Source organism: Topomyia yanbarensis, chromosome 2 (assembly GCF_030247195.1).
Source record: "Topomyia yanbarensis strain Yona2022 chromosome 2, ASM3024719v1, whole genome shotgun sequence".
Taxonomy (NCBI): domain Eukaryota; kingdom Metazoa; phylum Arthropoda; class Insecta; order Diptera; family Culicidae; genus Topomyia; species Topomyia yanbarensis.
This window is the reverse complement of record NC_080671.1, coordinates 186,573,937-186,601,375: the sequence shown is the minus strand read 5'-3', so window position 1 is coordinate 186,601,375 and position 27,439 is coordinate 186,573,937. Positions and strand designations below refer to the sequence as shown.

The window sequence follows — 27,439 nt, the reverse complement described above, 5'->3', positions numbered from 1 at the left end:
TAGCGGCATCGGCGGCTCATTTTTTTCCGCTGGTATAGGTAAAGACGCGATCGGCAGACATGACGGTGTCTTACACGCATTCTTCTTCGATACCGCTCAGCTGTTTCTGCGAGAGCCACGGTACCGGATCTGCCGGAGAGTATTTCCAGCGCAAGCTACTACAACCCACCTGGTGAGTCGCCTCGAAGCGGTAGTCTTCGTCCAGGTGTTCGCGAGTTCGGTTGTGATTTTCCAGTTTCCTGATTACTCCTCCTAAGGTGTGTGTAGTTTAAACGCATGGTTTTTTTTCTGTCTGAGTATTTCCTAGTGGAGCGCGCAGGTTTAGTGGAGGGAAAGCGTAGTGCAGTGCGAGGTGTCGCGTTACTTTTTGTCTCGTTTTGTCCTACGGCAGAGGCCTGTGTTACGGGAGTGAAGTTGAATTTCGGGCACCATTTCAGATGGCTTTGCGTAGTATTTTTCATTAGCGTTGTATACGAAAAGAAATCGCAACACGCCCCACAAGTTCGCGAGTGAGAGCATGTGTGATTTTGGTGTTATATTAAGGGGTTTCGCGAGTTATTTTTTTGAAAGCAATTGATTGACTTCAGAAAGAGCCGATACTTCGAACGAAACTTGTTTAGTTGACAAGTTCATAGTGACGGGGATTAATTGCAATCGGCTAAAAACTGCAGGTGCATCGGTAGTGAACAAAGGAATCTTTCGGTGGGAAAAGGAAACAGTTTTACAGGATTGTAAAAGGGTCAAAATCATGCACAGTAAAGTCATCCTTTGGCTTCGAAAATAATAGTTGCAACTAGTTTGTTACTAGTGACACGTATAGTAGAAGCTATTTTGCTGTGTGTAATTAATTTCAAAGACATGGTCACCTGCTTACTCGTTAACCCACAATATATCAGCTAATGGAAACGCGCGAGCATAATTAAGCAAACCGTTTACACTCGCAAGCGAGCAGTGCATTGAAACGAGTTTACGATAATCAAATTAATCAAGAGCCATCGGTATGCCAATCGTAATCTCGCTACCAGCAAATTATACTTAGTTCCAGTAGCGGTACAGTACCAACCATCCAGCTCACCCTCGAGAGGGTTTTGGAGGCCAAAGCGACACAAAGTACAAATAAACATATTCGCCAATCTTTGGATCTCTGTGGACCTGTTCTTCTGTGCCCAGCTTATGTAATGTGCTGAAGTTCAATGTAAGTGTTTGTGCCATAATTAGGTATTGCTACAAAAGATTTCCTCCCACTTTTCCAACCATGTTCATTCGCGTCTTCACTGTAGTCACCGTCTCTAGAAATGAAAAGAAAATCTCATTCAAGCTAAACACATAAAGAGACCCCCGATCCAATGATTGGCATGACTATTGACGATGACGATGATGATGACGATGATGATGTTGAAACAATATAATAGTATATACGAAGTTGGAGTCATCTTCATTGCCAACAGTTAGTAGGGGAATTGTGGGAAAAACCGACACTGTGGGTAAAACCGACACCCCACAACTTTTCCTAGAAATCAAATTTTTATTCATTTCATAATGATACAATATTATTAGTACGTTTATTTAGAGCATTTGAAGAAAAATTGGATTTACGTTAGTGCGCCGAATGTCATAAAAATTAACAAAACATTCGACAGCAGCGTTCATACTCGTCTGGATGTAAAATTTCGTTGGTAGATTTTAAGGTTTTAACCGAACGAAAGCTTTTCAAATCACCCCATTTTTCAGTACCTATTATTATCGGCCTGTCCTATGATCAACTAGGTGCATTGAAGACGAGTTTGAATAATTCAATATTTTTAATTGCTTTTATAAAAAAATGTGCGCTGTTGGGGTAAAACCGACACCCTATGGTTAGGGTAAAACCGACACCCTGTTAAGATGGTTGTGTATAGTTGCGATTCATTTCAAAATACTGGGGATCTTTGTGACACTTCAATTAGCCTATTAGAACACTATAGTATTAGCAGAAATACACAGAAATACTTTTATTGTGTTTATTTCTTGTAAGTCTCTTTAAAAATCAAAAATTGGAATTTTTGCTTATCTGATTCTAACGAAGCTTTTGCTATTTCTGCCAAAAGGTCATCAAACCGAATTTCTAGTGTTCTCTTGGTTTTTTTATAGACGAATTTCATCACAATGAGACAATGATATTATGTATACCCCAATAGATCGTTGATATCAGAGTCCGAAAAATCAAATCTGAAAAAGATAGTTTTACTAAGAAGTGTGTGTGTCACTTATAAGTGAATGAATCCAATTAGCAGAACGTAGAACGCTTGAAAATCTTCTCTTACGAAATAAAATGACACTGGAGGTTGCAATGATGTGCGCAAGGATTATTTGGAAATACTCATATCAATAAATAATCCTATAGCATAAAATACTCTTATTTATAGTACTACGCTTTCGAACTTTCTTCCCCTCACTACATGATGAAACAATAAAAAGCACATATTTGCATCATACATACTCACACTTTATTAATCACGCATATATCTCATTTTTAATAAAGATAAAGATTTTAATAAAGTGGAGAGAAAATAAATTAAAGGGGGTGTCGATCTTACCCCTATGGGGTGTCGGTTTTACCCGCAGTGCTTACAAAAAGTCACTTTGTTTTCCAAGTTTTACAACCAATATTTTTTAATGAAATTAATTTTTTGAAGCGCTGAAAAAATTAAGTCTTGTTAAGAATTTTCTGAAGAAGAATTCTGCATAAAAATTATAATTTTATTGGTTTTGTGGCAACTTAGAAAAAGTGTTAAGCTTAAGGTGTCGGTTTTAACCATAATTCCCCTAGGTATCGTGCGCCAGAGTCGTGTTCGTGGTCGTGTGCATTGCGGATCTGCCTACCAACCACGATGCGACTAACCACCAGCAGCAAACATCAACAATGACGGCACACAGCAAGTGATGGGGAAATTGCAGTTTTCTGCTTGTGGTCCGATAGAAAGCCAAGACTCTGAAAAACATGCTTGCGAGAGCGAGCGCGAGACGTCTAGTGTGGAGACTTTAACGAGCGAGAGACGAGAAACGGCGCAATCTGCCGAATGAATGCGGGCGGTTTATCTCATATTTGAGGCAGCTTGTGCCGGTAAAGAATGACTTACCAGTGGGGGCACAGACCGCGCTTACTTTCTGAACAAAAAAGGAAGGTTTGGCTTTTTTTGTGATTTACAAATCATGACTTCGATGGCGCACAGAAGCTTTGCGGTAAGGTAGTAAACGCGTACCGCTACTCTGGTGCCATTGAAATTGCCCGGCGGCGGCATCGCTTCAGTCTAGTACGAATGGGTGACTCGCACATCGGCAAGTTCTTCCGCATTTTATCGTTCTGTGACGTTGGTGTTCAGGTTGAGTCGTAAACGGCAAACCGCAAGCTTGATTGACTCCCTTCTCTTTATGCCGGGGATTCCTAACTCTTGCGGCATTCGGAGAAAAAACTGAGATTTTTGGCATTTACTATGGCTTCTTTGTAACAAATATATTGCTTATTGTTCAATCGATTCAAACACATTATTAAAAATCTAATTTTTGTTATACAGTACTGTCATTAGTCACGTAAATGTGCCATGTTCTGTTGGATCCTATTAGCTTAGCTTAGCTTAGCTTAGCTTAGCTTAGCTTAGTTGACCACCTGTGAGTTTCCCGTGGTTGATCAAAGTCTGATGAAATCGCATATTGGATCAATTGTATGATACTTGGGAGTAGTACATTATACGAAACGTGCAACGTAAAGAGACTAAGATTATAGTATGATCAATAACGTAGATGGGATGGGAAGGAATGTTAACTTAACACTTGTGATTATTATGACCGTGGTATTGTCTGCATCATCCACAAGTGTTGCGGGATAGGATTGTTAGTAGGTAGGGAAATGAATATATCTTGGTAGAAATTGTGGTTTAGCTAAGTACACATGCGCTTTGTCTTTTCACTTTGAATCAAAGTTGTCAGGTGCGCGACATCCAGTAGAAATATGAATGCCGTTCGAATACGCCTTCTAATAATTATTCTTTCGCTGGACGTTACATAAAAGGATATGACCATAGATTTTGAAAAATGTACGCACAGACTCCGAGTTCCATAAGGTTCCAGGCCAACAGAAAATATTATAGAGGTATTCATTCATCTACAGATAATATGATCTTAGCAATATGTACGAAAGTTGCTCGCGATCAATTTCAGAGAATTCGAAACAACCAATTTGAACTCCAAACAGCCGGCCATCGGGAGTATTGCTTGTAATTAACACTTCAATGATCATTTCCAGATTTTTTAGCTTTCGTTCGATTTTTTAGTTTTCGTTTGATTCCGCTGTGTTTTTGCAATGATACTACAAACATGGTTGTCAACTTCAAAAGAAGCCTCATTCTATCCTTGGAAACTGTTGTGGAAAGACTGAACGACGCTTAAAAACTTTTCTCGCGACGTTTTGCGGTCTTCAATACTTTGTTTCACGACGCTTTGCGGTCTTCGACACTTTGCCTATGCGAAACCCCATGTAAACTTTAATAATATAATATGATTCTAGAGCTGATTATAGATAACAATTTGATGATGCTATAACTTTCTTAATATTGCCATATCAGATATTTTTGAATTCTATTTAATGCAAAATAATAAATTCGTGGAAAAATAAGGTTAATGTAAAAATCATTTGCTACATCCACGGTGTCTTTAACAACATTATTCAAAAAAATTCGATATCCGTGAAACTTCAGGATACGAAAGAATGGACTTTTCTCTTTCAATTGCAATCAAAAGCAAAATAATCGGTCGAGGGGTCTAGAACAACTTTTTATTTTAAAGTTTTTTGTTTGAAAATTTAGGTTTTACAAAAAAACTAGGTCACATTTTTGCCACTAGGTGTTACTACAGATATTCAAATAATACGTAAGTTGAGCATCTGATGAGCAATTATATTGTCTAAAACATTGCAGAAACGTATAAATCGATAAAAAATCATCCGCGAAAGTTATTACCATTTTATCAGTTTTTAAATTTACACGGGGCCTACTGGTTAAGAAGTCGATTTGCAAGGACCTACAAAAAAATGTTGGGTTTAGTTGAACTGTGTGTTCAGATGAATTTAAGCGCTTACAAAGTACCAATTTTAGAAAGAGAAAAAAAACTTTAGTTTTAGAACCATGTACGATAACTTTTGGGTTACAATTCCATTCATCAGAAGATATAAATATGGGATTTCGTTTGCACTCAAATCGTAATTTATTTTTAATAGTAACACATTTCACATAGTCATAGGAAAAGCGATCAAAACCAAGTTTCATAATTACCTTGGAGAAGAAATTCCGGAATCGTTACTCACAGAACACGGATCACAACAGTAAGCGAACAAGTAAAGTACATATCGCGCTGAGCCATACATTCAGTGAATTCGCCAAGTAATTTAAATCTGCCTATTGAAGATTTTTCGCATAAAACCGAAGACCACATATCAAAAATCTATTTTTAGCGATTTTGGAATTTCTTGTCAAAAAGGCATGGCCAGTAGGCTTTCTTCTAATTGGATGCTTTGAACCCAAAGTGTGATTGGAGTACAAGAAAAGCCTTGATGCTATATCCATGATGAGCAGAATTCCTCCAATTTTGTTCGAATGAGTTAACAAACTTGAACCTAAATCTCATACAATCATTTTTTCCATCATTTTTATATTAATTTTGAAACGGTCAATTAGGATTCTCAAATGACTAAATATCTAATCGAGTTTGTTCAAATATAAAGGTTTAAATTTAAGCCAAATTTATCTTGCAAGATGTTGATGGAAAAGGAGGTCGATTCAAGATTACGTTAGCCATCTTCCAGAGCGAGCGAAGAAATTAAATAGAAGAAACGAATAAATGTGTGACAGATAAAACTGTTCCTTTTTTATATATATTGACCAGCATCATTGAAAAATATCAATTACATACCAATTTTATCTACTTTTCTCTATATCTCCTTGGTCATAAGATAGCATTGGTGTGCAATAACCGGTGGAACCTGGATTTCTTTTGCTTAACCCATTCATGCCCACGTTGTTTGTGGACAACAACTTTTTTAAACAGCTATAACTTTTGATTAAGGCGAGATTTGCTCACAAAAACAAGTAAGGCTCATTAATGTGGTTATTGCCTTTAATTTGAGTATTAACAGTTACAAGGATCAGCTCTAGAACTGAAGTTATTGTAATTAGTCTAATTGTATTCCGATGGAGCAGTGCTGCCAGGGACAGTTTACGTTGACGACGGAAAATGTATTTTTCATATATCTTCGTTATGGTGCAATATTATTGGAAACTGATAAAACTTCTCAATTAAGACTGTCGTTGGCTACGTTTTTCACGTAATTGGACTATTGCAATTATTCTAGGAGAATTGAATTCAGCATTAGAAGGTAAAAATTGACCAGCTTCTAGCACTGCCATAGAAGCACCTATCTTTATGAAAATAGGTTTTTCGTGTTTCTTAACCCCACCGTTTTCAAGGGAAAATAGTTTTGAAACCCTACATGCACTAGAAAAAAGTTGGGCATGAAAGGGTTAAAGGTGGTACTTTGTCAGCACTCGGATTTTTCTGAACACACAGTCCAATTGAAGCAAATAATTTTTCACAAATGAAAATATTTTTGGTAATCGACTTTTTAACCAGCAGACCCCACGCGAATCGAAATTTTTTAATAACTTTCTCGAGCGATTTTAGATCGATTTGTAGTTTTCTACATAGTTGTAGACAATGAAATTATCCATCAAATTTTCATTTTTTTTATTATTTGATTTTGAATACTTAGTGGCAAAAATTTGAAACTGTTTCATTGTGAAACCTACATTTTCAAACAAAAAATCTTTTAAATAGAAAGTTGTTCTGGAGCCCCCGACCGATTATTTTACTTTTGGTAGCAAATGAAAGAGAAAAGTCCATTCTATCACACGCTGAAGTTTTAGAGATGCTGATTTTTTTTCGAATAAACTTGCTCTACCAAACACACCGTGCATCCTAACGGGTATTTAATAAAAATAAGAATGATTTCAATACCTTTCTGTAATCAAAGTAAAGAACGTAATTTTTTTTTCTCTCCGCTCTCTGGACTCCCTAGAAATGGGCGCCATGTTTCTTTCCGCTCGGGTGCTGTCAGTTCATTCGAAGATGGCGTCGAAATAGCAAGCACTCCGCGAGCGTGCTGTACGGTTTTACGAAACGCATGGTCATCGTGGAAAAAAGTTTACGGTAGACCACTTTAGAGATGAAAACGTGCCGGTGAGTACAGTTTACCGGATCCTGGCATCTCTGAGCGTAGAACGGAAGGCCGGTAGCGACCGTCCGGAGAAGATAAAGCTGTTCGACAAGGGGCCGTTCATAAACCACGTAGACTCATAGGGGGTACGGGGGGGTCTGGCAAAAGTCTACGTTTGTCTACGAGGGGGGAGGGGGGTCTTTGAAAAAGTCTACGTAGACTTTTATTTTTTGTTATTCTCGTATTTCTAATTATAAATGGGATTTAAAGAGAGTTGTATTCAAAATATCGGTCTATTCAGTATTTATGCAGAAACTTCAAAGCTAGAACACTATTGAGGTTACTACTCGTTAAGCGACCACCCAACCCAGAACCCACGATTTTTTTGGACAACCTCACACGTTGTTGTTTCTTGCGAATATTTTGATATAGTTTTGATCTAGGAATAATATAAAATGACAGTTCTAAAGACGATCGCCCAAAATTCCTCTCGACGGAAGATTTTGACTGTGAAATCATCTGAGACACCCTTAGTTAACAGACATGCATGGACCATTAAATGCATGAACCATAAAAAGTTAAAAAATGGTCAAAGTTAAGCATTGTAACAACAAAACACCCAATTTTTAACAATAAGTGGATTAATTTTTTTATTTTTTAATTATTAATTTCGGTGGTAAAACAGTAGGGGAGAGTGGGTACACTTGATCCCACTTTTGTTTATTTCTAATAACTTTTCAATGAAATAAAAATTTAAATTGCGAAATTCGCCATTTTGTAGTCAATTTGAATTGTAAGAGCTATGAATAATATGTAAATCCGAATACTATGCCCTGTCAGTAATATGAACAAATTTGAAAATAATGTCAAAACGAGATTTTTGTAAAAACGTGTGGTAACTTGATCCCCTGCCTACTAGGGCTAAAGAAACAAAGCCCACTATGGCTAATAGACACGAATGGTCAGCTAATCACCTGTCCTGGTAAATTAATTAATTAGACTACCTTATTAGATGCACAACAAACTTTAATCACAGTAGAAAGTCAAGACAAGTATTTGCGGTAAATCAGTGCTGTTTAACTGGCTTTTCCAACCTTCAGTAACTTATACCATAATTTGTTCACGAAAAAACCATTTTAGTTCAACTAATAGTGCCAGGCACTTTATGAAAACAATGTTTTTCTATTTCTATGCATTTCGAAAATGTTTGAGAGAGAGCTAATGGTAGGGGTCAAGTGTTCCCAGTGTTACAGGGATCAAAGATGCCTATTATATGAGGTGAACAAAAAATTTTTTTGTTGGTGTTGCGTAACTTTTTATTCGAAAAACGCTTTTTTCTAGGCAAAAGCCCTTAATAAGTAATCGTACTTGAAAATATTCTTATATAATAAGTTCGATCTCATACAATCGTTTAAAAAAATTGTAAAAAGATGTTCGAGATAGATATCAACACATATTTTTTAAAATATTGTACAACTTTTCCATATCAAATGTTGTACATTAGATTTGTTTTTAAAACATCATAATCGACCAAATATTTCATTTTCTTTTTATATTGTGGTAATTTTTGATGTTTAGATTATGAGATATGGCTAGGGAATCATATATCCCCAAGGATCAAGTGTCCTCACTCTCCCCTAGTGTAGTTAAACTTCTACAACAAAGTGTTTACTCGAGTTAATCATTTTCTCTTGCAATCATTTACACTGATTTCAAAATCTTTAAACACCCGTTAAATTTTACGTCTTGACCCTACGCAACTCCATGCAAACCGGTTCTACTATATTTATCTTCGAAAATATTCGGAGTTAAACTTTGATACTTTGCGATAATACTCTAAATAGCTTCGTTCCCTTAATCAAATAAGGCAATTAAGATTATCTTATTATCTTAGAAATATTGAAATTTCTTCACGAAAAGTTAATTTTGTGTGCATGTTTGGTTTATTATTTTAGTCTAGATGGTAGTACACATCGACAGTATTAATGTGTAATTGTTTCTTATAATTTAACAATTTTGAATGCACCAGTAATGCTCAAAAAGTGTTTAGCAATTCTGTATTGTTGGTGTAGGTCGCACTTCGGCCAAATTTTAAGCTAGTTATAGCAATATATCTTTTTACATATATTTGAGTGACTAACCTTGAAAAGAAGTATTCCGCTATACAAACGTTGGAGAGCACCTTGAATCGGTATTAATTGATTTGATCAATCATAGACAAAAAACCAATGTGAAAAATCTTTCTTTAATATTTGAAAAGCTTAAAATAAATCTGAACGCTTATTTTTAATTGAACATTATAATGTGCTTCTTGCTAAATTCACATTTCCTGCGAATAAAAAAAATAAAAGTCTACGTATACTTTTGGCGTGGGGGGGGGGGGTTGGTAAAAGTCTACTAAAGTCTACTAGGGGGGGGGGGTCAAAAATTTTCAAATTTCGGTCTACGTGGTTTAGGAGCGGGCCCCCACAAGGATGGAACAAGTTTGCGTGACGCCGGCCGAAAATATCGCTGCTCCCATATCTTGATTCACCGAACTCTCATGATGGAGGATATCATCTATCGGAAGAAGTCTCGGTCTCCCGAGTATACGGACGAGCAGATAGCGATCGTGAAATCGCGGTGCCGGTGGATGACGAAGAACTACAGCGAGACGTCGTTCGTGCTGGACGATGAAAGTTACTTTCAGCTCTCGAAGACCAACATTCCAACTAAAATATAAGCATAAATTTAAAAAAAAACTATAAGGGGCAGCCCTATGGGGTTGCACGAATTGTAGACGTAGGACTATACTACTTAATGTAAAATATTTATTTTCTTAGTACTTAGTGTGTGGGAAAAAACACCCGGACCGGTGAAGAAAAATCAAATTTTAGACAATATAATCACATCTCATGTATAGACCAAGCTTTATAGTTGCTCTCAAACAGATTCTAAAAGTTCAAACACCCATGGATAACCCCAAGTTTGTAGATGTGTTTCGATGCCACAGGATTGTAAAATGGTTAATATTACGTCATGAAAATTCAATTCTTCCGTGAAATTTTTTTTTGCCTGCAAAATGCCCTGTGTGTATGCAAAGCTCATGATTTGTTGGGATATTAGCATTGATCGGAAAATGCTTTCCAACGCTGCGCATTGCATACATACAGGACATTTTGCAGGTCACCAGAAGCTGTTCATTTTACCACCGCCACATGTTCATTTTACCCACTCGCTATAAACATGTCTCAGTTTTGGACATGTTTAGAAATCAAGAATCATGTTTGAAAAAATGTGTTTATGACGAAGTATATTTACCAGATATGTACAAAACATGTCTAACAAGAAACATATAAGGTGATTGTAATATCTCATTCACTTATTAGTTAGAAAATAATGACTTTGCTTAACGTGTTTATTTTACCGCCAGTTCCCCTACCTACCAACACATTCGCCCCAAACATTGAACCCAAGCGCACAATGCAAAATGAGTCAACGCTGATGATGATGGGTAGAGACAACTAGTACCACCACGACACTATTAGCGCATTTCACCAAAATTCTACGCGGCCTTTCCCAATTGAAAGGAACGGCCGCGCTTAGCCCATCTGTCATAATATCGTGATTTTGCATAGCGAAGCGCTGAATGATAACACATTTTGTTCCAAAAAACAGCCCTGCGTTATGCAACACTTTGTGCAGGTTGATTATACCAGTTGCAAGTGGGGCCAAATTCACCAAGTTCTGTAAAATTCCTTTTAAATTACAGAATTGATAAAATTGCTTAGATGAGCTAAACTAATTAATCAAATCCTGTTCTAAAAACTGTCCTTGCGTTTAAACCAAAATGGCTTACTACTACCACTACATTACCTAATTTCAAGTGCAAATAGCAAATACATGTGCTAGTTAAACCAAAAATTTACTGGCAATATTACACCGGCATTTAGGAAGCAGTTGGAGCGGTCGCCTGTTGGGCGACACAGGGTAGCGTTCCTCCACAGCCAGTGTAACGGACTTCTAACTCAGCTACACTGGCTGTAAAAAACACAGCGCAGCGATCTGCTTCGCCAGCCGTTCAACAGGGAACTGAGCGTGTCTGGCCAAGTCCGTTCTTTAAATAGTCGATGATGACGTCATTCATAGAAGCGTAGCGCGCTAGGTACACCAATCTGTCGTACAGGGCTTGGGAAGCGCTATCTTCTGTGTGTTAATGCGCGATATTTTGACAAGGTTGTACATTATTTAATTTTTTAATGCTACGATATCAAAAATCTTTGGGTTTATCTATTGGAATCTATTCTTAGAAGTATTTCGGGCCGATTTGTGCAAAAAATTTGAAAATTTATCTTGAGATGGCTGAATTATATGCGTTTAAAATTGGACCATGGTTTTCGTTACATACCATTTTTGTAGAATTTGCAGAGTGCACCCCCATGTCGAAAACAAAGACGTAGTCCTACGTCAAAAGTTATGATGTACATCGCAATATCGGACAGAGGGATTTCAAAGCCGTGGTGCGAGCCAAGCGGTCTGGCCATCCTAATTAAAAAATATTATACACGAACTTTAACCCATATAGTCGTACGATACCACATATTGTTTGGATGATATCCTGAACAGGTCGTTAGGCTATTGAATCATAAGATTTTTATTAGGCCATCAATCAACAAGTGTACCAGGAGGAGTGTCTTGAGACAATTCTTCTGCCGTTCTTAAAGGAGCATCATGCGGATGGGAAGGACGTCTTCTGGCCGGAAAAGGCGTCTTCCCATCACGCCAAGAAGATGCTGGAGTATCTTGAGCCGAAAGAGACACCTCACGTGCCGAAAGAGAGGAACCCGACCAATTTGCCTGAAAATATCATATTTTTTATTGAATACCCGTCGCTTTACTACATGATGAAACTACAGCTTATGTTTGTATCGCACACATAGATATATATATATATATATATATATATATATATATATATATATATATATATATATATATATATATATATATATATATATATATATATATATATATATATATATATATATATATATATATATATATATATATATATATATATATATATATATATATATATATATATATATATATATATATATATATATATATATATATATATATATATATATATATATATATATATATATATATATACTTACTTACACGTTATTAAACACGAGCATATCACGTTGTTCATAAAAAAAGTGGAGAGAAGAAAAATTAAAGGAGATGTCGATCTTACCCATATGAGGTGTCGGTTTCACCCACAGTGCCTGGAAGAGTCACTTTATTTTTCTAGTTTTGCAACCAACAATTTTTAATCAAATTAAATTTTTAAAGCGCTGATAAAATTAGATCTCGTTAAGAATTTTCTAAAGAAGAATTCTGCACAGAAACTATAATTCTATTGGTTTTGTGGTAGTTTAGAAAAATGGCTAAACCTAAAGTTTTGTTTTTCATCATAATTCTCCTACTCTATCAGGAGATTTCTTCTCGCCAATCAGTAATGTTCTCGGGAGAAGTCAAAATATTGTTTTCCATGCGTGTTCGATCACGGTACGATGGCAATTTCGGTGTTCACACTTGTATTTCCACGATCTGTGTCAACACCGATGTCTTGAAAAGCACTAGGGTTACAAGACGTGCTCGGAGTTTAATAGGCTGGGGTACTAAATGTCCTAAATAACATTCGGCCTAATGGCCCATTCGGCTTGAACACCCGTTCGGCCAAAAGGTTTTCGGCCTAGTGACCACTTCAGCATAATAGCTGTTGGCCTAACGGCATTCGGCCGAATGACTTTCGGCCTACCGGCTTTCGGCCTAATGAGCCAGCACCGTTTAAACACTTACAATTAAAAAACACATATTCGATGATTCTTGATCCTATGTAAGCAGAAAATGAAAGGAATTCAAAGGGTAAAAATAAAATAATGCAGAAAATGGAAAGGCGCAATTGTACTAATAGGTGATTTAAGATAACTTTCTTCATATGTCAAGAATCTCAATTGTATTAACGACGTGTTGTAATTGTTTGGATCAAGCCTTTGAAACATCAATGCCCCAGGCGACGAACCCAAACAATTCTGCAGTATTTTAGACGTAACAGAATACGATGCGCCTCCATCATTCTCGTTTGATTATGGCATGAACACGCACCCATCGCATGAGAAAAACAACGATGTAGGTAATTGGTCTTCTTCTCTCGATCTCATGCAAGCTAGGTCATCTACAAATTATTTTGTTTTTCTCACCTGAGCTGGGTATCTCCTCTTCGAAAGCGAAATTATATATGTCATACTTTTATTTTCATTCGTGTTTCGTTGTGTGTTCCAGTATGTACCGCATCTTTGTTAATGGAGCTATATGCGCTACAGAAGGTTTTGCTTCAGACCGGTCCAACTGGAAAAAGTTCACTTTTTCTTAAGTTAAAGTTCTTTAACTCGAATTTATACACTAATGTTAATTTAATGGTCATCACAACTCTCTGTGATAAGGGCAGTGAAACTCCCGGGGAGGCAGATAATTATCTCGATTATTTTTCCTTCTATTCCTCGCTCTATGAAAATCCCATCTGTAGGGTGGATGTACCAATAGTCGCATGCTTAAGGAAAACTTTTGATAAAAAATCGATTAATAGACCTATGGGCAATGTTAATACATTAAACGAAAGCTTTCAGTCCCTACTTCATAGGAAAAATATAAAGATGGCTTAGTAACCAATTTATGTATTCAAAACCGCTTGTACCACTATAGGAACACATGTACCAATAGTGGTGCAATCGCTAATTTCGGTTCCTATTGTTGCAAATCCCATTGCTTTCTTATGGGACTTGCAACTATAGGTACACTACATCAACTATAGGTGCAAAGGAGCTCAAAATTCTAAGAAAATAATTTTTTTCAATAGTTATTTGAGCAAATTTCAAGGATAACAGTTTTATTGTCGCATAATTTTAGTGCGATGAATCGATAAAAAAAATATTTGTTGACGGTTGGTATCTTAGTTAGGCGTATAACCCACTACTGCAACTATTGGTATACCTCAACTATAGGAGCACCCACCCTATATGGTTTCACTTGCGTTCCAACGTCGCTCAGAGCTGATAGCCGCGAACATTTGTATCTACGCCTGCATGGAAGCACAGTTGGAGAGAGTTTTTTCTAGTTTTACAATGACTCGTTTTGAGTTGTTATCATGAAAAAAGTATATTTCAGTAATACAGTATCGACGACCAAATCAATTAGTGCAATCGCTTGTTTTTAATGTTTTTTTTATCGAAAATTATAAATCAATATGATCCAGACCTGTCAAAAACAGCTTTTTTTCTGCCTACGCCATTTGTACAAATATTTGAGGCCAGACACGCGTGACCGACGCCAGTTTCTAGGTATTTGTATTGACCATCGCAGTCGGTCAGTGTGGTGATACTGGTGTGATCTCTTTGATGGGTAGGTGCTTTGTACAGTCTTAGTTGCTGCGTGAATGTTGTTTTGAAAGTGAATTCACTTCTCAGCGTTGCATTCTAAGTCTGTGGCATGTTTGATCCGATGAGGGATAGTATCAGCTCGTAACAGTTTGTGGGATGTGGGATGGTCTAGTTTACACTCAACGTTGTCTTATTTATTTTTTAAGATTACGCAACTTTTGCTAAAATTGCGTAATTTTAGTATTCAACGCAGCTAGTCACGTTAAATTTAGTATAGCCGATGTCGTTTTCATGACGCGCTGAAACTTGTTTTTCAGTCGGTCAATCAGTCTCAATTCTGGTGCGTTCTGGGGATTAAGATTCTTTGGCACGAAATTGATCTTCTTAGCATTGTACCACTCCAGAACATTTCTCAAGTAATGGCATGAGGCTGAATCCGGCCAGGAAAGCGTAGGACTATCGTGAGATCTCAGAAGTGGAAGTAGACACTTTTGGAGGCATCCCTTCAAGTACACCTACCCAATGGTCGTTCATGTATTTTTGCAAACTCAGACATTTTCTGCTTTCTAATTTCCTCAGGGACGTCGAATTTATGGAGAACAGTGTAGAAAAGGAACCCAGGAAGCTGCCGGAAATCTGATTTCACATAAATCTCGTCATACATGCATGACGATACAATACGGGTTCGTTAAAAGCTTCCGCGCATGTGATCTCCCCAATGAATTCTGCTATTCAGCGCGATTCGCCTTTTGGGCATTGTACGTGTGCAGTCTTTTACATTGCATCTTGCACAAAAGTTTTGCTTAAACGCAGCTTTTTACTTGATTTTTCAGGAAAACCATGTCCGTCACCAACAACCTCACGCTTCTGTGTGTGACACTGATCACGAAAACTGAAAGCCTCGAACAGTCCATTCCAGGATATTGACAGGTTGCTGCTCAAAGCGCTCTTTACACTAAACGACGCCATCACTGTTCAAACCATTGACCACAAACTGTCTCCAAATTCAATCCAGACCATGACGTTTGAATCAGTTTCATTCAATTTTCGAAAATGTTAGTAGTAGAACTGAATTTTGCAGGTGAAAAAGCGTGACATGTTGCGAAAACGCGTCCAGTTCCATCCCTTAGTCACGCTATGATAAAACTCCCGAAAAACTTAAATAAAACCAATTAGCATTTGGATTGCTACTTGCGAGAGTTGACTAACCCCGAGGATAAAATCCACCCCAATTAACGACGTACACTATACTGAAATTTCTTCCGCATTCATTAAAATTTAAAAAATGTAGTCAGTGAAACTAATTTGTATCAAATTGCTCTCTCATCACCAAATCAAGTCTGGTAATAATTTATGGTTATGATGCACCACAATCTACACAAACGAAACTACTCGTTTTCAACTCTTATTCAATTGGGAAAAAATGCGAATCGATGGAGTCTACAATGTTTTGCTGTTTTAAATTCGTCTCAATTGCGATTGGGTTCCGTTCAACCCAGTTAAGTGTGTAACAACACGAACATGTATTTATTTTTGAAATGTCGAATAGTGTTCCAAAGTAAAATGAGTTACCCTCAATTTTATTATACAGAAAGTGATTTTTGGCATTCAAATAAAAAAGAAAAATTGACACTTAATTCGGTACGGTATAATAGCTGGGTTCGTGAACAGATATCTACTTGTTGATTCTGAACTAGCAGAGACAATAACCAAATGTCTAATGTGTAACAGTACCATAAACTAAGTAACATGAACAGACTCCACGTGGAAATGACATCAGTGAAAACAGTAGATACATAATACCTCGCTGCTACGACGAACGGATCACTACACGTGACTTCAAAAATGTGCTCCGATTAGTTTGTTTAATCAGTTCCAAGTTCGGAACAGCTGACGGTAATGTTGAAACAGCTTTCACTCACTTCGACAAACGTTTTGAAACACAGGATGATCATCAATTGGTCTGGTGCGAGGAAGTGCGGGTGTTGTGTTGATGTGGCGATCGTGTTTAAACCCACGCACCATTGGAATTAATTGGTGCTTTTTTGTGTGAACCAAAATCCGCTGTAAAGTATTTGAGCACATTTGAGCACCACTTGAAATCGCTTTTTTGGGGCGAAAGTCGTTTTCGTCCAGTTGCCGCGCGGTATCTATCAGGCCACCAACAAAAAAGCGCACGTTATTTTATGAACCAAAGCCGCGATAGTCGAATTGCGACAAGGTAACACATATATGGAAGCAGCAATAAACGGTCCAAAAATTGAAGTTTGGCTATTATTGTTAGCTGAAAGAGGCCTATCTTCTGTGTGTGTGAGGTACCATCAGGCCTTACAACAGAGTTTTCGTTTCTCGATTTGGAGATTGTTTGCATTCCAGCAATAATCATTGCAAATTTTCGGCCTTGGTTCAGGTTCAAGTGTTTTTATAATGCGGCTGGAGGGATTGAGTTGAATCCAAAGCGCTAGAGAAAATTCTACTATAATTGATTAATTTACGATCGGCTGGCCTCATTGAAATCTCGTTTTGAACGTAGTATCTAGGCAGATTAAGCTATACAAATGTCACTTGTCGTTAGGGTTCGTCGCGGTGCGGATGTGGGCGGTAAATGGATAGTCCGCACCGTAACCGTAAAAAAATAATAAAACCGCACCACTTACCGCAACCGCACTGCAGTTACCGCACCGCACCGCGCGGTAATGCGATAAAATTCTGTATTTTTGGAAAGTGTGTTGAAAAATTATTAATTGATTTGTATAACTATATATAATAAAAAATTATTTCCTATTTACACGGACATTAACTTTGACGGACTCCTCAGAATCTAACATTTATTAACCTTTTCATGCCCAACTTTTTTCTAGTTCAGGTAGGGTTTCAATACTATTTTTCCTTGAAAACGGTGGGGTCAAGAAACACGAAAAGCCTTTTTTCATAAAGATAGGTGCTTCCCTCGCAGTGTTAGAAGCTGCTAAATTTTTACCTTCCAATGCTCAATACAATTCTCCAAGAATACTTACAATAGTCTGATTGCGTTTTTCCACGTAGCGGAAGTCTAAATTGATAAGATTTATCAGTTTTCAATAATATTGCAACATAACGTAGATATAAGAAAAATTCATTTTCCGTCATCACTGCTCTGTCCCAATCCAATCAGACTAATCGCAATAACTTCAGTTCTAGAGCTGATCCTTGTAACTGTTAATACTCAAATGAAAGGCAATAGTCACATTTATTAGCCCTACTTGTTTTTGTGAGCAAAGCTTGCCTAATCGAAAGTTATAGCTGTTTAAAAACGTTGTTGTCCACGAACAACATGGGAATGAATGGGTTAAAAAATGTCAACTTTGCAAGGTTTATTAATAAAATGCCGTACATCTTGAGACAAATACTTTTGAACCAAGCTAAATATTAGTATAGCACTGAAGTCCTATGAAATGTAGTTGTATTTCATCATTATACATACAAAAACGTTCTTCAGCAGCAATTAATAGGAACACTTTTAATTTAATTGTCAGAAATCGTTCTACACATAACATAATTGGAATCCATCCCATCTCAACCGGTACAGAGTTGTTGAAGGACATTTGAAAAACTGCAAAAGATGTATGATTTACAGCATACAGCAGAAATGTTTTTATAAATAGGAGATTTTAGGAACAAGATACGTCAAAACACTTACTTTATATTTTTCAAGAAATGGATGTATTCTTATTCAAATACTAAGATTGCTCTCTTAAAATTGTATGAGTTGTAATTTTCTAATAGCTAGTTCGAAAAATCTACCTTTTTATGTATTTTTTCTAATATTTTTCCATAATGCCAATGGCAAAAACTTCAATTGAAGTTGGTAGGGGTCAAAAATTGTCCTGTGCAAAATTTGGTATCTGGGCTAACTTTGACACTTGTCACAATATGAAGGGAGGCTTTGAGAAACACAAAAAAAATCGAAACCCTACACTAACTTCGAAAGCTTTAATTTCAAAAAGTTGCAAAATGCTCCTAACTGAAAAATATTAGTTGTTAATTTGGTAGAAAAGATGGGTGGGTAATGTCAGAGACATAACCGGAGTGAAGTAGAATACACTTTAGAACGGTAAATTCTGCTCTGGAATAAGCAATTTCTATGCGATTTTGTCGACTTTAGCACATTCATAGTTTATTTGGAGTATTTTTTGAATTATCAGTTGACAATTTGCAACATTCTTTGAAAATATTGTTGAACTTTTATGAATGAAGGCACGCAAACGAGCGTTTAACCGTCGTCCTACTACCAGCATCAGAGAAGTAGCAGATCAGCATTTTTCGCTACATGGCCTGTACTAAACAGACCGCTCGTAAGTCCACCGGAGGAAAGGCTCCCCGCAAGCAGTTGGCAACGAAGGCCGTGTAAAAGTGCCCCAGTCACGGTTGGCGTTAAGAAGCCTCATCGCTACCGAACAGAAACTGTCCCCCTGCGAAAAATTCACAGCTATCAGAAATCGAGCGGGCCTAAATTGTGACCCAAAATAAAGCACAAACCAACAAGTTGTTTTCAGGACCAGCCAATTATAAAGTATTATTATTATACATGAAATTTTCCATTGCCTTACAACCTCTTTCCTCCCGGCTTGAATTACTATCAATCTTGATCATGCTGTGCGGCGGGGGCACTAGTTTTGATTACAGTGGAAAATTTTATAGCTGTGCTGTTTTCAAGGAAGTTGTAATTGAATTCAAAATAAAATAATTTATTTCTATTGTCAGAGATGGACCTTCCAACGAAAACTAGTCTGGCTCGCTTGGAATCGAATTGTATGAACCAACCACTGCTTTCACAAAATCTGTTATTTTCAGTAATTGAACATTCTACACAACTAGTCACAACTATTTCCAATCAGCGTAAAAATCGAAGGTTTTCATTCAGTACAATAACAGATTTTCACTTTTAGAAAAACAGGCAACATTCTGGCCGAAAATTTTGAAACGGAGCACCTATATCGAAACGTTAGAAAACGTTCGATTTTTATAAATTGAATCATTACACTAACCTGTCTACAAATCACACAAATAACTTTTTTATTTTGTGCCATTCTACTTGAAAGCGACGATATTGTTCACAAGTGGCTCACTTACCATTCAACGCTCTTGGCAAGCCACTTTCTGATGCTTGTAATAACAAAACTTCAATTCGATTCTTTGTCGATAAATTGATGGCCCTGAAAAGGGCCTTTTGTTTGGACAGTGTTCGGAATTTACTTGGAGCTGGTGTATATGGTAACAGTTTTGGTGCCATCTGAGACGGCGTGCTTGGCCAACTCTTCTAACAGCAGCAAACGGACGGCGGTTTGAATTTTGCGGGAGATGCTGCAAACGAACTGCTGCATGCTGATGCTGGAAACGAACTGAGCGTGAGCAACAGCATGCTGAGTTTTTATACCTGACTACAGCACAATGTAAGCTCGTCCTTTTTTGTGTTGTCCTCAATATGTGTTTTTCGTAGCTCCACCCCTTTGTTGGTCGACCACATATTTTTGATAAAGAACAAAATTGAAATTGTGTTTCCAATACGGAGGTTATCGAACACTCAGGATAAAGAGAGTAATGTAATACAGCACCTTGGTAAAATGTTTGATAATTGAAACCTTTTTTGAATGCGCCTAGTAAACACGAAACTGTAAACAAACACACAAATGATAACTTTTTATTTTGTGTCATTCTACGTGAAATCGACGATATTGTTCACAAGTAGCTCACTTGCCATCGAACGCTCTTGGCAAGCTACTTTCGGATGCTTGTAATAACAAAATTTCAATTCGATTCATTGTTGATAAATGGCCCGTACCAAACATACCGCTCGTAAGTCCACCGGAGGAAAGCCTCCCCGCAAGCAGTAAGCAACGAAGGCCGTGTAAAAGTGCCCCAGTCACGGTTGGCGTTAGGAAGCCTCATCACTACTGAACAGAAACTGTCGCCCTGCGAGAAATTCACAGCTATCAGCAATCGAGCAGGCCTAAATTGTGACCCAAAATAAACCACAAACCAACAAGTTCTTTTCAGGACCAGCCAATTATATTCTAGTAAGATATAAATGAAATTTTCGTTTTCCATTGCCTTACAACCTCTTTCCTCCCGGCTTGAATTACTATCAATCTTGATGATGCTGTGCGGCGGGGCACAGGCAGCTTCCATTATAGTGGAAAATTTAGGTTTGCGCGTTTTTCCCAAAAGTTTTTTAGCTGTGCTGTTTTCAAGGAAGTTGTAGTTGAATTCAAAATAAAATAGTTTACTTCTATTGTCAGAGGTGGACCTTCCAACGAAAACTAGTCTGGCTTGCTTGGAATCGAATTGTACGGACCAACCACAGCTTTCACAAAATCCGTTATTTTCAGTAATTGTACATTCTACAGAATTAGTCACAACTATTTCCAATCAGCGCAAAAATCGAAGGTTTTCATTCAATACAACAGCAGAGCAGGTTAGAAAACGTTCGATTTTTGTAAATTGAATCATTAAATCACAAATAACTTTTGGTTTTGTGCCATTCTACTTGAAAGCGACGGTATCGTTCACAAGTGGCTCACTTACCATACAACGCTCTTGACAAGCCACTTTCCGATGCTTGCAATAACAAAATTTCAATTTAATTCTTTGTCGATAAATTGATGGCCCTGAAAAGGACCTTTTGTTTGGGCAGTGTTCGAAATTTACTTGGAGCTGGTGTATATGATAACAGTTTTGGTGCCATCGAAGACGGCGTGCTTGGCCAACTCTTCTAACAGCAGCAAACGGACGGCGGTTTGAATTTTGCGGGAGATGCTGCAAACGAACTGCTGCATGCTGATGCTGGAAACGAACTGAGCGTGAGCAACAGCATGCTCAGTTTTTATACTTGACTACAGCACAATGTAAGCTCGTCCTTTTTTGTGTTGTTCTCAATATGTGTTCTTCGTAGCTCCACCCTTTCGTTGGTCGACCACATATTTTTGATAAAGAACAAAATTGAAATAGTGTTTCCAATACGGAGATTATCAAACACTCAGGGTAAAGAGAGTAATGTAATACGGCACTTTGGTAAAATGTTTGATAATTGAAACCTTTTTTGAATGCGCCTAGTAAACTTCACTTCACTCCAGTTTCTTTCTGACCATATTTGCAATTTGCGTACTGAAATAAATCATAATTTAGGGTTTAACTCAAATTGCTCTCCAGGGAGAAACAGTCCATGAAACAGAAAATGCAAACTTATTCTTTGAAATGATTTTGGTGGCCCTGAAAAGGGCCTTTTTTATAATGATACAAGTGAGTTCTACCTTTTCAACTTCCAAATCCATACAAAGTGCGTCCCTGCCGCTACAGAGTATAGACGACATTCATTGAGATTTTGCACTTGGCGTGTTCAGTATAGGTCAAGGCATCTCGGATGACATTTTCCTGCACATCATCAGCATTCGTAGATTAAATCAGAAATTCATTTTACATTACCACGACGAGCCAGACGCCGAATGGCGGATTTGCTGATTCCCTGGATTTTATCACGAAGAACCTTGCGATGACGCTTGGTAGGGAACGCAAACATGATACCGCTCATTGTACCGTCCGAACGAGCATGTTGCTCGTGTGGTAAGCAAGCACCCACTGATACAAAACAAGCTTGCGTGACCTGTATATATAACATTCCCGTATGTACTGAAACGCTTACATGCTCCTTTTTGACGACTCTGCGTGGGATATGCTGGCAAATTGCGCATTTTCTTCGCTGTTTTCGAAGGATTTTAAGAAAATCCTTGTTTTGGTTTATTTATAGTAGTCGCAGTAATTCCGAAATTTAATACGAAATACGTGCACAAATTTCCGATCAGATAGTGCAAAAATATTGCGATTTCGTCCAGTAGAACGGAAGATATTCGCATTTCAAACCTGGGAAAATTTCTCAACTGAAATTTTTGAAACGGGACACCATATTGAAACGTTAGAAGTATTCTACTTCAAAATATTTCCAGTTGGACGAACAATGGACGTATGCGAAAAAAATGTTATGTAGAAGGAGTCTTAAAAACGAACTGCAGGAAAATTCATTGCGAATTTACACAGAAACCAGAAGAGATAGAAATGCGAGATTGAAGAACGAATGATAAGTTTATCGGCCTAATTTGGACCCCTCCTTATTCTGGACGCTTTTCAAACATGTGTCTCCCTTACTGCTGATTCCTCCAAATTCGTTTGGTTTGATGATGATAATTTCATTCTTTGGGTTGTTTTTAAATCTTAAGGCTTTTTTAAGTTCATCTTTAAGTTCTCCAAATTAATAAAAATTCACAGTTGAGAAAATGTCATCGTAAACGATTCATAATTTCACCATTGCCAAGAGGAATCGTGAGAAATGATGCATTTTTAAATTGGATTTGACAGCACAATTCAATTGTTTTTCAATGATTGGATTGTGCATTTTATATATTTGAAAAGGTTCGCTTGTAAATTTTTCAAAGTGTTCAAAATATTTCGTAAAAATGATGATGTCAAATTATACTGGACACAGCTTATAGATTTTATTTCTTAGTAACAGATTGTTTTATCATATTAGAATAAACAAATTGTAATAAATTAAGTAACGATAGGTCGAATACAGATTATATTCGGATTTCTTTTCAAATCATTGTCAAGTCCATGGAAATTAGAGCAATTAAATGTTTATTATGTTTCCCCATTGTAAGGTAATAATTTGGGTCGTTCTTAAATGGTAAAAGTCAAAGTTTTAATTCACTTTTTAATGAAGACTGCAGACTTTATCAATTATTTTTTAAGTGCGGTTGCGGTAATACCGCGCGGTAAAAGCTCATTCCCCGCACCGCATCCGCGAGAAAAGGTGTCTCACCGCACCGCAGTTTTTGCGGTGCGGGTGCGGTAAATACCGCGCGGTTGCGGTAATTACCGCAACCGCGATGAACCCTACTTGTCGTGTTGTATCATTTTTAAACACTCTTTTGGTCGCATAAAAATTCCAACAATTCAGTTGACAAGTTGTTTGATTCCTCAGGTAAAGGTGATTAAGGTATTGTGTGTATCATCTATTCGAGGTATATTTTATTGTGATTCAAAATTTGGACATTACTATTGCAAATGTATACTTTAGTACTGAAAATTTCACTCCTAATAGGACTAGTACACAAGTGTGCAATTGTGCATACTACTTCAAAGAGTGTTAAAAGTGCATGATTATTAATTACGTCGAATTGTCTGAGAGTCTCCGATGTATTTTTGTTATCAAGACAAAGTGCTTTTCAGATTCTGAATTTACCAAACTAGAACATGCACTTTTTCACATTTTGCAGAACTTATGCGATAGATACGGTTCATGTGAAAGCTGAAATACGAGTATCACTATCGACCGACGAATTATCATAAACTATTTCACAACCGGGTCCACAAGGCATCGTTGTTAGTTCATTTAACGACTCTCTCCTTCATTCTTATGAAGATGTTTACCCACACACGATTTACATGTCAATTGAGTAATTGCAATAAATATTTCAACGCATCATCCTTGTCGCCAAAAGGAGTATACCGCGATTGAATTGATACTTAATGATCTGCCGAGCCTTTAACGATGCTGGTCGTAAGCTGCAGAGGTCGGTTGTGGAACAATGGTAGATCGTGAAGGATCAAGCTTTTGCTTGTATGTTTTGAATCAAACTCTCAACACTGTTCACCACTCATGATATATAGCTTATTTGCACATTATGCTCGGTTACATATTCATACACTAACACTTGCGATGGAGAGAGATGAATCTGTTAGGTTGAATGATGGTGGTTGGAATGGTGTAGCAGTTGCGCACGTATTGATACTTGGTCCAGCGAGTAGCTTTTGATGTTTTTTTTTGTTAAATTACTGACTAATCGACGCCAATAAGCGCATTCTGTGGTTTAACATTTCAGATCTTATCGAAAAATCACATTTCTGTATTAAAGTCCTAATATGTATATGTAATTTGGAATCTCGTTGTATAGTTTTGTTACAGGATCTTAATTAGAAGTTATATATAAATATCCGGGTCGATACTAAATACATTTGTGTTCCGTTGCAAGATCCAATAAATCACAATTTCCATGAATAATGCCACTAAGATCGAAATTTTTTGCCCGTTCTAAACACACCAAATAAAGGTTCAGGAAAAAAGGATCGGAAATCTAAATATGCGATATATTTAACCACATTCCATTCAATTTTATAAAAATGTCTGCAAAATATTGAATAAGAAACTGTGGATAAAAAAGGTTTTTATCCACCTAACAGTGTGATGAGACATTTCTTATAACTCTCTTCGGATATTATATCGTTTGAGATCATTTAGAACTTGATGCTTCGCGATGTTTTTGATAACACATACTACATGGGATAGTGGTAGGACTTAGAGAATCGTTCAAATCAGCATCAGAGTTAAAAATAATCGAAGCTCTTTGTTGACGGCTGAAAATGAACCTGTTGCGACTCGCGGTGAATAGAAAAAATATTCATTCAACTATCCATCTTATTCATTCAGTTGAATATCGTACAATATATTCATTACACTAATTATCTAGGAAAATGTTTTCAAATGTCGATAAAGCATATGAAACAACAATCATCATCGCTTACATTGTGCCAGGGCCTACTTTGATGCGTTTGATTCGTTGCTGCACGGTCGCTTCGTGTAATAATCCTTGCCGAATGAAAATTTGCATGGATGAATGGGCGGTTTGTTCGTTTGACATTTTCAGCTGCGTCACTGAATATTGAAAATGCATGCGGCTGAATATGATCAATTTTCATTCAATGAATTTGAATATTTTTAACTCTGATCAGCATAGGACAACATCAGTGCTAGAAATCTCAAACCAAATCAATGGGAAAGCGAAAAAATGGCCCATAAAATAGACATACAAACGAATTATTGCTAATGCTCTGTTAATAAAATATCTAAATTCCTCAATCAATGCATTGTGGTGGGAAAACTGAATTTTCCTAAAGGGGTTATGTATATTGTACTGAGCCAAAAAATCGATTTTTTTTAATCGATTTGAAGTTTATACTTAACTCAAATTTCCAACGCGACTGAGAACTAAGAAATCAACGCTTTTTCTTGAAACTAGCATTGACACATTTCGCCTCTAAACTGCTAGCAAAAAAAGTATCGCCCTGTTTGTTTGCATGGAACGTGGAGGGCGAAACTTTAAATAAACAAACAAAAGTACAGTTTAAGTTAGTTTAAGAAAGAAATATCGCAGAAACAAAATTTTTAGGTTAATTTGTTGCGTTTCAAAGCTCTCATTCGCATGTATGAAAAAAGCCTTATGTTTACATTTGTAAGCACCGCCCTTTTTACAAAAAAGCGTTGAAATGAAATCGCAGCGCCTGATATCACGCTATCTCTGAAGTGCATGCGTGCATAGTTCCAAATTTTACTTCGATATCGACTTTTTCTAAAAGTGACTTCCCAGTAGTATCCTTGATTTGAATTATTATCGCTAATCCTAATGCCAAAGAACAAATAAAAACCTCTCGAAAACGCACCGTTTGGGAAAATCATCATCATTACTGGAATTTTCATTATTGTTAATGCACAGGGTGCACCGTGCTTTGAAAATCTAACGAAATCGTCTTAGGGCACCAGCGGGTCTAATTCAGAGCTATCTGCGCGGCGAGATAAATCTGTAAAGAATACTAAAAATTAATTTCTATTCCATAATTAATCAGTTCAGCAATTCGAGAGATCGTGCTCATCGCAAGCCATGAAAAATGGACTACGTTGTGAAGCGATGGTCACTATTTATTAAAAAATAACGGTTAAATAAAAAATTAAACTATTAAAAAATTTCAAATAGTTTATAATTTTCACAATTTTATTAGGAAAAATTGTTTAATAAGCTTTCGTAATATTGTGTAGGAAAAAAGTTAAAAATTTCAGTATTTTCTCTACCTGCAACATATAAACCCTTAAGTATACCAATTAATTGGTATACGAATTGGAATAGGTTCGCCAAATTTTGGAAGAAGTCTATTAAATAACCCCTTGGAAGCTACCTAAAAATTGTTGTAGTTCGATGCAATAAAAAATCCCCAAAAATGGAATGTACCTATTAGTGTGAAACACAGTGAATAATACATACAATAAAGACCCATTTTTATCAATCTTATGGTGTATTTTAGACTGACAAAATGGGGACATTGACTAAATCGGGCAATTTTTTTCTTTATAATAAACTGAAGCTGTTAAAATATTCTTCCCATCCCTTGATGTAGTCTGATAACTATTTCTGATTATGATGAACTTTTTATTTTTGCATATTTCCATCTTCATGATAAGGAAAACATGCTCAAGAAAGGATTTACTCGAATTCAGTCTTGTTCGTCTGCTAGAGCCCATCAAACATATGTTCATATTTGGCTGATAAAATCGGGGTTTCAATGTATTATAATAGATATTCAGCATTCGAAGAAGTTTCTTGTGAACGAGTGTAGAACGACTTTATTTCTACTTACTTGAAGTCAGCGGCGTAGCCAGAAATTCGGTTTAGTGGGGGTTTGGTGAAAATCGACTGTCCAAACGGCATAATTCCGAAACCATAATTTTTGAAGTTTTAAAATTATGCAGAATTTTTTTTTCAGAAAATAGTAATAGAGTTCGTGTCTTTAGCGAATTTGTTGAGACTTTATTGTAGTCATGAATATAAACCTGAGAAAGTTCACCATAAATACTTCTTGGATGGTATACCGTCAAAATTATTTTATCAAATGGTGCGCTGTTTAACGT

The 27,439-nt window shown here is 36.9% G+C and overlaps 1 protein-coding gene across 2 annotated transcripts in view; it reads left to right on the top strand.

The window, feature by feature from the left end:
* The first annotated feature begins 205 nt into the window (after positions 1-205).
* LOC131682401 (dual oxidase) overlaps positions 206-27,439 on the top strand; it is a 174,048-nt gene continuing 146,814 nt past the window's right edge. Inside the window, exon 1 of one of the 2 annotated variants that reach the window (XM_058963838.1) lies at positions 206-257. The gene's annotated coding sequence lies outside the window, so the exon portion shown is untranslated. The remainder of the gene's footprint in view (positions 258-27,439) is intronic. The other variant, XM_058963842.1, reaches the window with a different exon arrangement.